General features: G+C 36.7%; 1 pseudogene; it reads right to left on the reverse strand.

Moving 5' to 3' along the window:
• Nucleotides 1-1,015: 1,015 nt before the first annotated feature.
• LOC139902734 (heat shock cognate 70 kDa protein-like) overlaps nt 1,016-17,049 on the reverse strand; it is an 86,417-nt pseudogene continuing 70,383 nt past the window's right edge.

The raw sequence follows: 17,049 nt of genomic DNA on the forward strand, positions 1-17,049 counted from the left end.
GACATAATATTTAATTATATAATATAATATATATAATTTTATATAATTTATATATATATATATATATATTATATTATATTCATGTACATAGTTGACTTGTAACTTTAGATCCGTTGACTCGCGCGTTGATGCTCGGTTCATGTCTCGGTTTTGGATTTTCGAACGCCTTTTCGTATGCTTAGATATCTTGTACTTTGCATTCCGCAACTTATACTCTTGTAATTTTTAGACGTTTCTCATCAATAAATTGAACCACTTGGATTGTAACTTGTACGTTTTAGCTTTTTGGTCATTTGCGTCTTCAAATCGTCGTTTTCTTCTTTTGTCTTCGCACTTATTTATTTAAATGAATATTACTTGAAAATAGAATAATTGCAACTAAAAGCTTTACATATTGGAAGGATATTGATACTAAATATATGTTCATTTAGAGCACTATCAATAAGATTATCAATAGGATTGCTAAAATCTAATGTACATCACATAAAGCCTTCTCTTGATTATACCTCAGCAAGGTCCATAAGTATTCCGTTGACATTTTATGTTGTTGGGCTTTAATTTTAAATGACAAGGGTCAAGGAAACATACATGAAATTAGGTTGTAACCTCTGGTGTTAAGAACTTAAAAGTCGAATAGTTTGACAAATTATATAAACATGTACATACACCATATAAAGCCTTCTATAGTTTAGAACTATTAGTTTATTTTGAAGAATATGTATTGCACAGGCTATAGAGAACTTGGCCAGAAAAATTTACAATGTTGTAAAGATTAGAAAATATAATTAACACCTACATCTATGTACAAAAGGACCAAAACCTTAACAGATTACAACTCCAATTGTAACTCCATTTCAACATCAAGACATACCAATGTGTAACATATTACTTGTGTTATTTTATATATTTACAGGCGCACTTTAAGGCCCAATATCTGTTGGAACAGCAAGTCAAGCCAATTTGTAAATAGTTGCTTACAAAATCCCAAAGTTTAAAAGCATGCATTATGTGAAAACTAGATCAGGGATACACAAGCAAACTGTAGCAATACTTGTTTTCGTTCAAGCTCTTCAATAGGTGCAACACGGTTGTCCTCGAGCCACTTGGTCATGTCAGCAATGGCATTCTTAATTTCCTTAATACTATTTGATTCCACTTCTGATTCGTTCTTGATATTGTATTCATTGAGTTTACTCTTCATGTTGTACACGCAATCCTCTAATGCATTGTACGCATTCATCTTTCTCATGAATTCTTGATCCTCAAGTTTGTTCTTCTCAGCATCTATTATCATATTTTCAATCTCTTCCTTAGACCATCTCCAGTTTTCATTATTAACGACGAGTTTCTGTTGGTGCATAATCCCGAGTTCTATCATGTAATAAGTTCTATTGGTATTATCGTTTACATTTCAGTCGTGTATAAACATAGTCATTGATACTGTGTGTTTGAATTGATTAAGCAATGACGTAAAATGGTTCGAGCTGTTTGGTTGGCAGCTCAGACCATCGACCGATGGTAGAGACCATCGGTCGAGGGACTATCACCATCGGCCGTAGGTCAGAGACCACCGGCCGATGGTCGCTGTAACTATATATAAATATGGGTGTTGGGTTACATTGTTAGGTTACACACCCTACACCCTCTAGCCGTCGTTATTCGCTGTTACTATTGTCCCAGACCATACCTCAACCGAATACAATCATCTAGGCATCGATTATATTAACAAATAGTTGGTTAGATTGATCCCAAAGTGAAACTCGTATTCGAGTCATCCTAGTTTATTGTTTTTCGCCCTTAATCTAGGTATAGCGTTTGATCTATGGTCCCAGATCATCTACAAAGTGGTATCAGAGCCTAGGCTTGCTGATCTAAACGTTTTTGAGTCGAATTATTTGTTTTCAATTTTAGGGTTTTTGGTCAAAACGGGTTTTTGATTAAAAGTTGATATTTTTACGTTCAAATCTCGTGTTTTTGTGTCTTTGGGTGTATTTTCTAGGTTTCTACCGGTTTGGTTTAAGTCTAGAACGTCAAAATTTGATCAAAATTGAAGTTTTAGTGAAAACCCTAGTTTTTCCTGCCAGTATTCGTAAGAACTACCCTCGGCCGATCGTCTTTGACCATCGTCCGTTAGTCCCGACCCTCGACCGTTCGTCAGACACAATCGACCGATCGTCTCATATTGAACTGGAGGACAGTTTTTCATATCATAGAACCGTTTGTCTTTACCATCGGCTGTTCGTCTCATGACCATCGACCGACCGTCTACTACCATCGACCGATAGTAGCTTCCATCGACCGAAGGTCTTAATTCTAAGATTCAGTTCCAAAGTTAACACCATCGGCCGTTAGTCATAGACCTCCAACAGATTGTCCTAGACCTCCGACCGATTGTCTTGTCCGTCGGCCAATCCTCTTTTGAGACAGAATCTTATAACTACATTTAATTTAATACTCAATCAGTTAAAATGTCTGACACAAACGAACAAGTGACAAATGAATACAGTGCATTAGCTGGACTACAAAAACTATTACTTAATGAAAGTGAATCTGGTTCATCAAATAAAGTACCTAAACTTGACAATCTTAAAAACTTTTAGACTGGAAAGTTAGGTTTGTTATTTACTTAAACGGTGTCGATTCTAGACTTTGGAAATGTATTGAGAATCCGTATGTATGGCCATGCAGAGCAGATGGTGAACCCAAAGAAACTACACAGTTTAGTCCTATAGAGCATGAAGAGTACAATCTTGAGTGTAGATGTTATGCTCAGCTAACCCAAGCTTTGTCTAAGGAGATTTTTCAGCAATTTAAAAACAGAAACAAAACCTCGTATACTATCTGGTTGGCTCTTTAATCTGCAACAGAGGGTACAGCTACTTATCGTGCGACTAAGGGTAAGGTTTTGAAGGATGAATGGAGGGTGTTTGCAGCTCTTCCATCAGAATCTCTAGGACATACTTTGGAGAGATATCGGTTATTGGTTGCAGAGATGGCAGATTATGGGATTGAGGTGCCTGATGATAAGGCAGTCAGGGTGTTGAAAGATGGTCTTCCAGAAAAGTAGGATCATGAGATAGAAAAGATTCAGAACAGGTACAGTTCATCAGGTCGTACGTTAACACTGACAGCTTTTACTTCGAAGTTGATGGAGAATGACATTCAGGATGAAGCAAAGAGAAAGAGACTTGGTTCTGTAGCTACTGCGGCATCCATTATTGGGACATCTTCTGGTACTCATGCTCCACTATAGACAGCATACATAACAGCCAATGCTTCACAAATGTCTGCACCATCGTCTCAGTCCGGCTACTTTAATGCTAAATTACAAGCTCAGAATTCTACAATTAAGATGATCGAGGCTTCTCTGATTCAATAGACTCAGACTCAGACTCAGACTCAGACTCCTGTGTTTCAAACTGAGAATATCAAGAAGAGATCTATCGAATCTATTCAGGAAGATATGGCTTTGGCAGCTATCGTTGTTAACTCATACAACGATATGATTAGTAGATAAGTGCTTAATAGTCATCTTCAAAACAAAGACTATGATCAGATTGATGAGGACGAGCTTGAGAGGATGGATATACTCTACTGTATGGGTAGCATTGTGAGATGTGCTAGAAAGTACTTGAAGAGAACAGGACAAAGGTCGTTGAGTTTAAATCACGATTCAAAGTTTGGTTTTGACATGTCAAAGTTTAGGTGCTACAATTGTGATGAATATGGTCACTTTAAGAAAACTTGCACGAGACCACCCAAGCCCGGTTTTCATGATCCTTTTCACAATACAACCATCTCAGTTACTCCACAACATGTAATTGTAGAGAAAGAATCTTCGGGTTCTGTTTAATCTAAGGCTTTGACTACAACGTATGCTGATGAAGTATGTGACTGGTCCATCTTGGTAGATACACAGAAAGCTAACGTTGTGTTTGTAGGTAAAAGTGAAGCCGAAATTGAAGAAGAAAGAATTGTTCGAAAAAATGCAGGTTGTACTGGTAAGGATAATCTAAATTGCACATGCTATGTGTGCAAATGTGATGCTAGGTTGAAGAGAGCAGAAGAGCTTATGAAACTGTGCTTCAGGAAGAGGATCAGTTGTATGATAAGTTTTGCAAAGCTAAGGACTTATCAGATCTTGAGTTTACTACTGATTCGTCTGATGAAGAGGAATGGATGAGTTGTCATGTTGGTACTTGGTTCAGGAAAGAGCTGGAGCATTTGCTCAACTGTGATCTTAAGAGTGGTGATGAGAAGATTGTTACGGTTCAGAGTCCAGTTTGTTCATATCAAGGTGAGGGTAAAGGAGGTTATGAGGCTGATTACTAGGATAGTACGAGCTCAGAGTCCAAATCAAAATCAGATGCAGATTCTCAGGTTGGAAGAAATGACTATGCATTCATGGCTAACACGTCCGGTAATGATAAGGTATGTAATGACTCAGTTTCTAATTGTTCTGAATGCATTAGTTATGAACAGGAAATTGAGAGGCTTGAATGTATTATCAATAAGCTTAATGAGATATCTGTTACATGTGAGACCTGCCCTAAGCTTAGAATTGATCTTAAGAACCTAAGCTTAGAGAATCAGACTAATAAAAAGAACTATGAGGATGCACTTTTCTACCTTAATAAACAGAAATACTATGTTGATGTGATTAAGCCTTTAGAAAATCAGGTAGGTCACTTAAAATCAACTGTTATAGATGATGGAAAAGTGATTACTATGTATTTGGGACAGATAGAGACTCTTAAGGCAGAAAAGGATTCCTTTAAGTTGAAATATGAGTCTGAGAAAGCTAGGATTGACAATTGGCAGAGGATGTCTTTTGTGAAACAGACTCTTAATCATCCTAACCAGTAGGGTTTAGGTTATGACCAGGTTTCCCCACCACTTATGGGTGAGTATATTAACAAACCAGTTGAGAAATGTAAGGGTCCGGTTGTAGAACCAGGATATGGTAAGCCTAAGAAAACACCTGTTAAGAGTTCTAGTAAGGTGGTTGAGTCAAAGAAACCTATAGATGTTGTCTATGAAACAGAGTCAGATACTGATATCGACACTGAGAAAGACAGCAAACCTTTTAAGCTTGTCACTAAACCGATTACCATCATGAAAAATCCTGCTAATGCTAGTAAGGTGACTGAAAGTCAAAAGGCTCAGTCTAAGAGCACTGTGACTCCTAAACAAAATAAGCAGAAGAACACTCAAGGAGTGTCACCTAAGTTTGTCAGTAAGGGAATGTTAGACGGAACAGGTCCTAAGGTAGAACAACCACCAAAAGGTGAGAGTTCCAATTCTGGTAATGTGTCCAAATATGTTCCGCCTAGTCGTCGACAGACTTTAAGCAACAAGTCTTGTCACCCCCTACGACTAGACAACATGCTGAACCGCCTAGGAGACAGTATTCACCGATTAGACGCAAATTGTTTAATTCTCATGATTTTGATAATGTTAACTACTTCAATTGTGAGATGTTGGGACACAGGGCTGTGAATTGTAGACCCATTCGACAGACACCCAGAAGGAAGGTTGATCTTAGTCCAAATCGTTCCTTTAATAGGAGATCACCTTCACGAGTGTTTAAATCTTCTTCTGTGAAAACAAATGAAACAAAGATTTTTCAAACTAATGATTACTATAGAAAACCATTACCGAAAAACACAGTTTGGAAACCTAAATCAGAAGTTAAGGGTGTTCAAAATCCTGAAGGTCCTTCTGGATCTAAAGGACAATGGGTGGAGTTGCCAGTTGTTGGCGTTGATGGGAAACCCACTGCCATAAGGGCATGGGTGGCCCTTTCTAACTAATTGTAGTGACCCGAACTTTTCCATGTTTATATATATTAAATGAAATTGATATTTATATGATTAAGTGTTTCCAACATGTTAAGCAATCAAACTTGTTAAGACTTGATTAATTGAAATAGGTTTTATATAGACAATTGACCACCCAAGTTGACCGGTGATTCACGAACGTTAAAACGTGTAAAAACTATATGATGTCATATATATGGATATATATATAGTTAACATGGTATTATGATAAGTAAACATATCATTAAGTATATTAACAATGAACTACATATGTAAAAACAAGACTACTAACTTAATGATTTCGAAACGAGACATATATGTAACGATTATCGTTGTAACGACATTTAATTGTATATATATCATATTAAGATATATTAATATATCATAATATCATGATAATGTAATAATTTAACATCTAATTTGATATAATAAACAATGGGTTAACAACATTTAACAGGATCATTAACCTAAAGGCTTCAAAACAACATTTACATGTAACGACTAACGATGACTTAACAACTCAGTTAAAATGTATATACATGTAGTGTTTTAATATGTATTTATACACTTTTGAAAGACTTCAAGACACTTATCAAAATACTTCTACTTGACAAAAATTCTTACAATTACATCCTCGTTCAGTTTCATCAACAATTCTACTCGTATGCACCCGTATTCGTACTCGTACAATACACAGCTTTTAGATGTATGTACTATTGGTATATACACTCCTATGATTAGCTCTTAGCAGCCCATGTGAGTCACCTAACACATGTGGGAACTATCATTTGGAAACTAGCATGAAATATCTCATAAAATTACAAAAATATTAGTAATCATTCATGACTTATTTACATGTAAACAAAATTACACATCCTTTATATCTAATCCATATACCAACGACCAAAAACACCTACAAACACTTTCATTCATTAATTTTCTTCATCAAATTGATCTCTCTCAAGTTCTATCTTCATGTTCTAAGTGTTCTTCATAAATTCTATAAGTTCTAGTTTCATAAAATCAAGAATACTTCCAAGTTTGTTAGCTTACTTCCAATCTTGTAAAGTGATCATCCAACCTCAAGAAATCTTTCTTATTTATAGTAAGATATCTTTCTAATACAAGGTAATACTCATATTCAAACTTTGATTCAATTTCTATAACTATAACAATCTTATTTCCATTGGAAATCTTACTTGAACTTGTTTTCGTGTCATGATTCTGCTTCAAGAACTTTCAAACTATCCAATGATCCTTTGAAGCTCACTACAACAAAAGTGTACATATAGGACACCCAAATTGGTCATATAATGTCACTTTATAGGACCTTTTGGCCTGATAGGACCAACAGGAGATGTGTACCAACTAAGGCGGTCGTATAAAGTATAGACGCAAAAAAGTGTTCTAAAAGGTAATAAGATTATGAAACCAATTATCGGGTCCTATAATATAATTAACGACCACATAGAAAAGTCCTTACAAGTACATATCGAGTGACTTTTTTTTATTTGAGACATACAAAAGGGTCCCAAAAGTAAAAAAAGATTATATTAGTACCAACAAAAGGGTCCTATTTAAGTTTTATATTTCTTAAGGACTAACAAAAATGGTCTCATTATTATGTTAGTACCCAAATAAGAGTCCTATCATAAAAAAATACTACATTAGTACCAATAAAAAAGGTCATAATGTATCGATATCCGTGTTTAGTACAAAGAAAAAAGGTCCTAATATGCACAAATGTTACTTTAGTACCATATAAAAAGATCCTAATATAATAATTTTTAAGGTTAGCACCAGTAAAAAAAGTCCTAATATAAATATCTTAAACCTTAAACCCACAAAATGGGTCCTAATATATAATGATATGTTACTTTAGTACCACATACCGAGTCCTAATACAATGATTTTCAAGGTTGTTACCATTAAAAAAGGTCCTAATACAAATATTTTATTAAACATTAAAATCACAAAATAAGTCCTAATATATAGTGATACGTTACTTATATGACGTCCTATCAAGTCATAGTATTAAAACCACAAAATGGGTCCTATCAAGTCAGAGTAATTCCGAATAGGTTTCGAATCGATATTCGGATCCGATTCAGATATTCAGGTCCGGTTCGGTTTCTTTTACTATTCAAGTATTCGGATCGGTTTGATTATTTGGCCTCGTATCGGATTATTGGATCCATATATTCGGTCCTCGTTTTTATTTAATTCAAATTTTTAGTAGTTTTATCGGATTCAGTTTTTATTTAATATGATTATGGACATCCAATTAATAATTTCTACTAAAAATTAATATAAATTAAAAAATAATTATATTTTAATAAATTGTTCTCATAAATTAAAAAACATTAAATATTTATAGATAATCCAACATATCAACATATCAAGACTAAAATAACATTCGAGACAAAGAAAGCGCAAAAACACACTGCTACAACAGCTTTGCTTGCACTAAGGAGCATTAATGAAGGCATGCAATATCAACACGCAAAACATAAAAACATATAGGAGTACCAACTGTTGACTATAACCAATTGTTTTAAGTCAAAGCAAATCGATTCTAAAAAGATGTACACAATATTGAAACAAAAGCTTTTTGAGCCATTACCAAACCCACCCAAAAGCATACCCTTAACTGTGTGACGCATACACTACCATATTCTACAATAATGCATTAGCAGTTTGCCACAATATGTTTGATTTAATCATAAGATAAAAGAACACCTTTTGTTCCAAAACGACAGTGGTTACTCAAAAAAAAAATAAAAAAATAACATGTCGTATAAGTATATCATATATGATCTCTCCACCTATCAATCTATTATTGAGACTGAGAAAATGTAACAATGAAATTGGGACAAAACAATTCACTCTTATGTCAAGACCTTTTAATCCGAATGTTGCCTCTCTATCACAAACGAAAAAAAAAATTGACCCATGACCCAACACAACCCAACCTGAACCATTTGGACCTATTCAAAAATCTGACCTGTTTGACCCAAGACCTATTTCAACCCAAAATCATTTTTACCCGTTAGCCAACCTGACCGGTTTGCCAGGTATAGGTTCATATTATAAATAAACTAGTGAAGTGAACGAACAAGTGAATGATAGTGAGATAATGACGTACATGTCTATTATAAGTTTTATTATAATGCTCACAGCCACATCCCAGGATGGCTTTCCACAACTGCTACAAACTTATGTTTATATCAGACTGTCATTACATTAGCAATTGATGATGACCTTTCTAAACGAACTGCACTTATAACTTCACCTACTTCAACAAGATTTAAACACGAACTAAAAGTTAAGTTCGTAAAATACCCAGAAATTTACCCTAAAGAAAAGTAAAGAAAAAAAAAGCTTGTAAGGGAGTTATACTTGTAGTGCCGATATTGGAAAAGTGGTCGTGAACGAGGACTGAAGGTTGTCAATCGGAGAATCTTCCCTGCAAAACAAGAATAATTACAGCACTATTTTATTTACAATGAAGTTGATAATATTGATGACTATTAATTAAAAGTATCATGCAGCAGTACAAACAAGTATCAATATACAAGCATACCAAATCTAATTGGGGCCTATTTTGGAGTGTTTAGAAGATGTTATGGTTCTCAAATGGGCCCGAGCAGAGTCAGAATTGGTAACAGTTGTGAGTAATGAAGGCTGTAGTAGTAGTAGATCATGGTAAGGCATGTCTATGCTGACCGCCAAACAACTGTGGTTTTGGAACCACTGTGTCAGTTTGAATACAAAAAAAAACTAATAAATTAATATACTAAATCCATATCAATTTAGACTTTTAAGAAATCAATGGTGACAAACAATGATGGCGACAAATTATGCTTACCTTATTCATGTAGCGCTTTGGTTTGACATCTACGAAAAGGGAGCCTGCAAGAGGTTTTCGGCTATAAAGAACCTCAGAAAAACTAAAGTTCAACATTTCCCCAGTCTTGTTAACTCCTAAAACAATTGTTTCCCCTATAATATTACAACATATTGTTTAATCAGAAACATTTACAAAACCAAGTCCTGGACAAATTGTGTCATCCTGAAGTTTTTACCTAATTGGTATTCCCACGTTACCACAAATAAATAATTTGTTGAAAGATCTTCAACCCAAATAGATATGTTGACCAACTTTGACTATTACCCAACCCATATGAACAGCTACCAATGCCACAGACACAATTTAACACCTAATTTTAATAATACATTGTCAAAGAACATGCCACCTTACCCTATTGCCTTGTCTAAAACAGGATCATCAACATCAATCATATGATATACTTTTGGCAAAATGGTCTTTTTAAAACATGGATTTTGTAGCGACCCCGACAAATCGTCAAGTGACGGCGTCGTCTACGTAGGTCCCATTGCATGGTCATAAGTCTTTAAGACAAAGTTTGACCAAAATATGTCGCCTTCATTTCAAAATAAAGATTGTTTCCAAAGTTTACAAGAATTGTTCAACCAATAGTTAAGTTACAACGTTATAATACGAATGAAATCTAGGCGACACGGTTTAAAGTAAAGTCAAAAGACGCTCCATGAAATGCACGTATACTCGACATCCAATGCAAGTATCAAATAATGAGCGGAAGCATGTTTCACATATCGTGTAAGACCTGAGAAAAACATAGAAATCTGTCAACGAAAACGTTGGTGAAATCATAGGTTTAAGTAAGTAAGTGAGTAAAAGTAAGTAAGTCGAACCACAAGGTTTGCAAAGTTGAAATAATAGTAACACATTCTAAAAGTTAATATTCACGAGCACCCAATTATCAAAGCTTAACATTCCGTCCGTTGAATACCCCAGTAATTAGTGCTAGAACAAACACTGTTTCCCGAAAATATATTTCACCCGTAGACGGTAGCGAACCGTCAAAGATGAGGGTTGTCAAACCCATATGGCCATATAACATAAGTTCTCGCTTACACCATCTGATGTAACTAATGATAATCGGATTGAGGATTTTCGTTCTAAACTCGTATGTAGAATGTTTGTTTTCCCGTTCTTGTGTTCACTTAGTTCAAAAGAATCGTTTATGTTTTCTCATCCCAAAAGTAAGTTCAAAAGAGTAAAAAGTGGGACTATGATCTCACCTTGAGTGCAAGAGTTAATAAAGTACTTCGACAAGTACACGCGTGCAAAGACAAAGCTAGTCTTGACCTAAACATATAGGTTATATCAATAACGATAGTCACGAAGGGTCAAAGATGTTCAATTAGTCCTATGGCTCGACACGACTCGATTATGTAGCATGTGAAGAAAATTGTCAAGTTTCATGCAAGATACAAGTATGGAATCATGTTAGAAAGATTGCATAATTAATTGGTTAAGTTTGACAAAAAGTCAAACTTGGTCGGGTCAAAGTCAACGAAAAAGTCAACATGTTCGGGTCGGGTCCCGGACTATTTTTCTATGCTAATTATTCATATACAAGTATATTAGAACAAGTTTCATGTGAATCGGAGGTCGGTAGCTAGTCAAACATTTCACGTGAAATGGGACAAAGAGGTCAGAATCTGACCAGGCCAATCCGCGCGCCGCGCAGGGATGGGGCGCGCCGCGCCACCATCTGGGCAGAGAATTCTGGTCAGTTTTTCAAAGTATGCACGAACCAAAACCTTTTCCAACCCAACTCTTGACCCGCAAACACTTATAATGCCTATCATATATCGTTGGAAAGGTATTTTGACGAGGAATACAACTAAGCACTTATGGTCCAACAATAACATCATTTACAATAGCCGAAAGCTCATCAAGCGAACAATAAAAGTCCATTTTCAAAGTTTCAAGTTCATCAATTGCATTTTGAGTTTCGGGAAATCAATTCACACATATGATATGCCGTTTTGAAGGTAATGAAGCATACATTACTACTAAACACTAACAATTAACATTCCATGACATTCAAGCATTCAAAAATTCATGTCAAGAACTATCAAACCCTAGTCAAACATCTCAAAATCAATAATCATGTTTTTGAAGTTTTCTTAATCAACCTACACATCAATTTGAAGCTAATAATGCTAGTAACACATTTAATACATGAACTTTAACAATTAAACAACTTTTAATCATCCAAAATCAAAGATTAAGCAAGCAATTTTCATATTCAAGCTAGTTACACCAAAAACAACAAATCGAGCATACAAATTACATACACGACATCACAATGAGCCATAAACACTAATTAACACACTTTCAAGTCAAAAACACGAATTTAGAGAAATCTAGAGTTTTAGAAATGTTACCCAAACTTGATGATATTGGTATCAAAATGTAGAGGATGAAGAGAGGATCACGAAAATGTAATTTGTTTTGATGTTTGCTTCTCCAATCGGATTTAGATGATGATTTTATGTTTGAGGGTTTTGAGTTCAAAAATGGGAAGTAGAGAGAAAGAGGAGGATGAAGGTGGGAGGTGGAGATGAAATGAATGGATGTGGTAAGTGGGTTGACTAGTTGACCTAGTCAACTAGTTTGCCCATTTGGCAATCTCGGTCCCTCGAGTTTCAAAGCGGGTGCGGGAATTAACCCAACGAATATTTTAAAAACGTTCGAGTAACGGATGACTTTATAATTAGATAACGAGAATATTATAAACGTTAGTTAACGAAAGATACAAATTTGAATAACGAAAGATATTATAATAAAAAAAAAGACGGTGTTAAAATAAATTTAACGGAAAATCACGGGATGTTACATTATCCACACCTCAAAAGAAATTTCGTCCCGAAATTTAGTTGGAAGTAGTAGTCGATGTCTCTTACTCGAGACCTAGCGTTGTTCAATCTACGGAGCAGTGAAGATACATCCTTAGGCATTTCCACGAATCTGAATAGTCGGGGTGTTACGTAGTAGTAAGGTTTGGTTTTACGATCCACAAGTTCAGCCGGTTTTCCTATGAAGAGTAGTTTGTCATCAATAGTTGGTGCATCTAGAAGGATTGCAAGTTCCTGTTCCGCAGGACACGTTTCTAAGTTTGTTACACGAAATGTAAGGTAAACGGAAACTTAATTGAGTCGGCAGTTCTAAATGGTAGGAAGCGGCTCCAATACGCCCCAAGGTTTCAAAAGGTTCAATATTGCGGATATAACCTTCCTCGATTTCCCAAAATGAATTACACCTTTCCAAAGTGTGGTTTCCCAATACTACGCGGTCACACACTGTGTTTGGTGAGGTTTTCATCTAAGTTCGGCATAACTCTTCTGGCGACAATGGGTTGTCTCGAGCCCTTCTCGGACTTGAACGATCTCAATTGTTGTTTCTTGATGGAGTTCAGATTTCGGTGGTTGATGCTTTGGTTAAATGAACAGGGGTATGACATTAGCGGTCATATAGGGTTTCGGAAAGTGCGCGTGAACACACGAGTGGTAACTACTGTTGTAAGAGTGATCTACTAAAGGTGACAATACGAGTTTGTGACATGTCTTTCCAAGACGTAAATCGTTCGTTTGCTCGGTTCGCCAGTTTGTGGGTGGTACGCGGTACTCATGTCTAAGCGGGTTCCCAAGGTTCCTTGTAAAACTAGAAGTGAAACGAGTATTTCGATACGGAATAATTGACAAAGATACACCGTGTTGGAATAGAATCTCTTAAGGTACGTTTGAACAAGTTAGTTAGGGTTCGAAAAATGTTCGTTAGGACTATTCACCCTCGTGGCGAATACTAATGTAATATAAGGAGTTTCTCTATCCATGGAGAAATGTTACAAGGAGTTTCCTTAAACGGAAATGCGAGCGATAAAGATAGGAGTGAAATGAGGACCTAGAATAGGATGAGCTTACATCTCGAGGTTGCCATAACGTGCCTCTAGTTGTCAAAAGTTGAAGTCTGAAAGAGAAACGAGGTAGTACACGTAGTTGTATAGTTCGGGGTTGAACAATAGTTGACCGATTATCAGGAACACAAGGGCGTTAAGTCAAAGAAGGGTGAAGTATCGTTGGATTGTGTGTTATCTTAAATTCCAGTAATATCAGACGGTGATGGTGAAATAACAGAGGTAGGTAGTGTGGTACGGGATGACGAGAAATTGATTGGATCCACAATTTAGTATTTGAATTCTTCGTGCAAAATAACGAATTTTAGTTATGTTGATTTTTGAGTCGAGAGAGTATGCCTTTCGGCGTTCAAGTAGAAATATTTCCATGTTTGAGTTCCATCTGTTGCTATACGATTTTTTTTTTTTTTTAACTAGAAATGTTGGTGTGAAGAATCACGCTCAAGGTGCGAACACGAAGAGGTTTAAAGTTTTCCTTAGTGAGTTAACGAGTTTAAAAGTCGTGTAACACGAGAAAAGTCAGAAATGAATCTTTGGTAATAACAGACGAGATCTAAGATTTTTACGAATACAAGTCCGAGTTGGTAGAGTTTCCTGATTACATGTGGCTTGATTTCGAGATTGATTGTAATGCCTTGACCATTAACATCATGGTCTAGAAAATTGGACTTCGTTCAACAGAAATTCTCACTCGGAGAATTTGGTATAGAGTTGCTCTTTTCTCAAAAGTTCGAGCGCAAGATGGTGATGTTGTTCGTTTTCCTTCTTTACTTAAATAAGTTAAGATGTCATCCATAAATACGATAACAGATTTGTCTAAATAAGTTGCATACGTGGTTTAGGAGGTTCATGAATACGGACGGAGTCCTAAATAAATCGACGGTACTAAGAGAGATTTACAACTAACGTTACGAGTTCGGAAGATGGCTTAGGAGACATCGTCTCCCTTAACCCCCAATTGATGATAACCGGAACGGAGGTCGATTTGGAACATACGGGATTCGTGCAAATAATCATGAGGTCATGGATACGAGGAAGAGGGTATCAGTTTCCAACCGAAAATTACTTAGTTCCCAATATTCTATACATAACTATAGGGGAATAATTTCTCCTTAACGAATAGGTTCCGAGCTCCCTAATTCTATAGGTGTCAAGTCAATATTCTTAACGTATATCCTCCGATAGAATTTATAGACACACAATATCTTTCCGTTGGTCGCTTAAATTGCCTAAGTAGTATCTAAGGGAAAAAGGTGGAATGTAATGAGTACAAGTCAAAGTCTTGGTTGTAAAACGTCTAGCGGTAATTGAATCGAATAAGTATGAAACATACGGTTTGTTGTGAAGAAACGTACCCGTGACTAGTCCATCGTCGTCTCGGGCATCCTAGGCGTTAATGTTGAAAGTTCAACGGCGTGCGTTGGGGTTGATTTTCTTATTTGGGCATTCATTCCTAAAATGTCCCGTTTGGCCACATGCGTAGCAAGTGACCAACTTTCGTGGGTTGGGTCCCTTTTGAGTGATGGGGGTGGCACTTCCACAATGTTTGGCGATGTGACCACTTCCTTGGCGCCGGTGGCGGAACCTGCCACATCCTTCAAAGTGATGCTTGCGGCATTCGTTACAAAAAGGTAGTTTTCCGGTATAGCCTTTCTTGTCGTTGGAGGCGAAAGGCTTCTTGGAGAGGTTGTTGTGGTTGTGGTTGCTTGATTGAGAGGCTTCCCATGTTCTTTTATTGCCGCTCGATTGGTTCTCGACCATTGGTGCCGGCGTTTCCATTTCATTCGCCGTGTCTAAAGTATGGCGGGCCATTGTTAAAGCCTCTTGTAGGTTAGTGGGTCGAGGTGTCATTACCCTGTGTTGAATGCTCTTAGGGAGGCCATCCATGTAAAGTTCGACTCTTAGGGATTCGGGAGTCATGATATTTGGACACATTGAGACTAGTTCGGTAAACCGTTGATTATAAGCTCCGAGGTCATTCCCGACCGTTCTTAAATTCCTTAGACCCTGTTCGAGCCTTCGAGTCTCGTCGCGCAGAAAATATTCGGTGATCATTCTCTCTCTTAATTCGGTCCATGAGAGTGTGTGGGCTTCATCGATACCCACCGATTGTACGTACTTGTTCCACCACGAAAGAGCAATGCCGGTGAAAGTGAGGGTGGAAAACTTGACCTTATCTTGGTCTCAACAACCGCTTGTGTTAAAAACGGTCTCCATTTGTTCAAACCATCGGGTGAGAACAACCGGTCCTCCGGTTCCATCGAAAGTGGGAGGGTTGTACTTCATGAAGTTCTTGTAGGAGCAACCTTCGCTTGAATTACCGGCTCCACGATTGGTGTTGTTGGAAAAGTGATCGGCCACGGCCGTACCCACGGCGGTGGTTATCATTCGTTGAAGAGCTTGTTCTAGAGTTTCGAGAGGGGTATTGTGTTGACCTTGGTGAGCCATTGTTCCTTCATGACACAATAATATCGTTGGTTAGTATTTTCAACAATACTAACCGGAGTATGGAATAAGGATAGAGAGAAAATTTTCCTTGACTCGCCTTAAATTCTTTATGTCATAATGTCGGAACGTCCATGTGAATCACCGTAATATAATCCCGGAAATTATATTACCCTGATTCTCATGTGCATTTAACATTACTTCATAAAGTCAAGGTGGCGCATCAACAAAATTTATCAACGTAAGATCAAGATCGAATACGAGTTAGATATGATAGAAGAGTTCGAGTATAAATGCACAAATAGTCAAGTAATTCCTACTTTAGTCTATATGCCGGTTGTAGTCTAGATTCACCTATGTACCCTATGACTCGGGGTGGACACAAATGAACTCTAAATCCCTACAACCAAAGCTCTGATACCACTTGTAGCGACCCCGACAAATCGTCAAGTGACGGCGTCGTCTACGTAGGTCCCATAGCATGGTCATAAGTCTTTAAGACAAAGTTTGACCAAAATATGTCGCCTTCATTTCAAAATAAAGATTGTTTCCAAAGTTTACAAGAATTGTTCAACCAATAGTTAAGTTACAACGTTATAATACGAATGAAATCTAGGCGACACGGTTTAAAGTAAAGTCAAAAGACGCTCCATGAAATGCACGTATACTCGACATCCAATGCAAGTATCAAATAATGAGCGGAAGCATGTTTCACATATCGTGTAAGACCTGAGAAAAACATAGAAATCTGTCAACGAAAACGTTGGTGAAATCATAGGTTTAAGTAAGTAAGTGAGTAAAAGTAAGTAAGTCGAATCACAAGGTTTGCAAAGTTGAAATAATAGTAACACATTCTAAAAGTTAATATTCACGAGCACCCAATTATCAAAGCTTAACATTCCGTCCGTTGAATACCCCAGTAATTAGTGCTAGAACAAACACTGTTTCCCGAAAATATATTTCACCCGTAGACG

Source organism: Rutidosis leptorrhynchoides, chromosome 3 (assembly GCF_046630445.1).
Source record: "Rutidosis leptorrhynchoides isolate AG116_Rl617_1_P2 chromosome 3, CSIRO_AGI_Rlap_v1, whole genome shotgun sequence".
In the NCBI taxonomy this organism is placed as follows: Eukaryota; Viridiplantae; Streptophyta; class Magnoliopsida; order Asterales; family Asteraceae; genus Rutidosis; species Rutidosis leptorrhynchoides.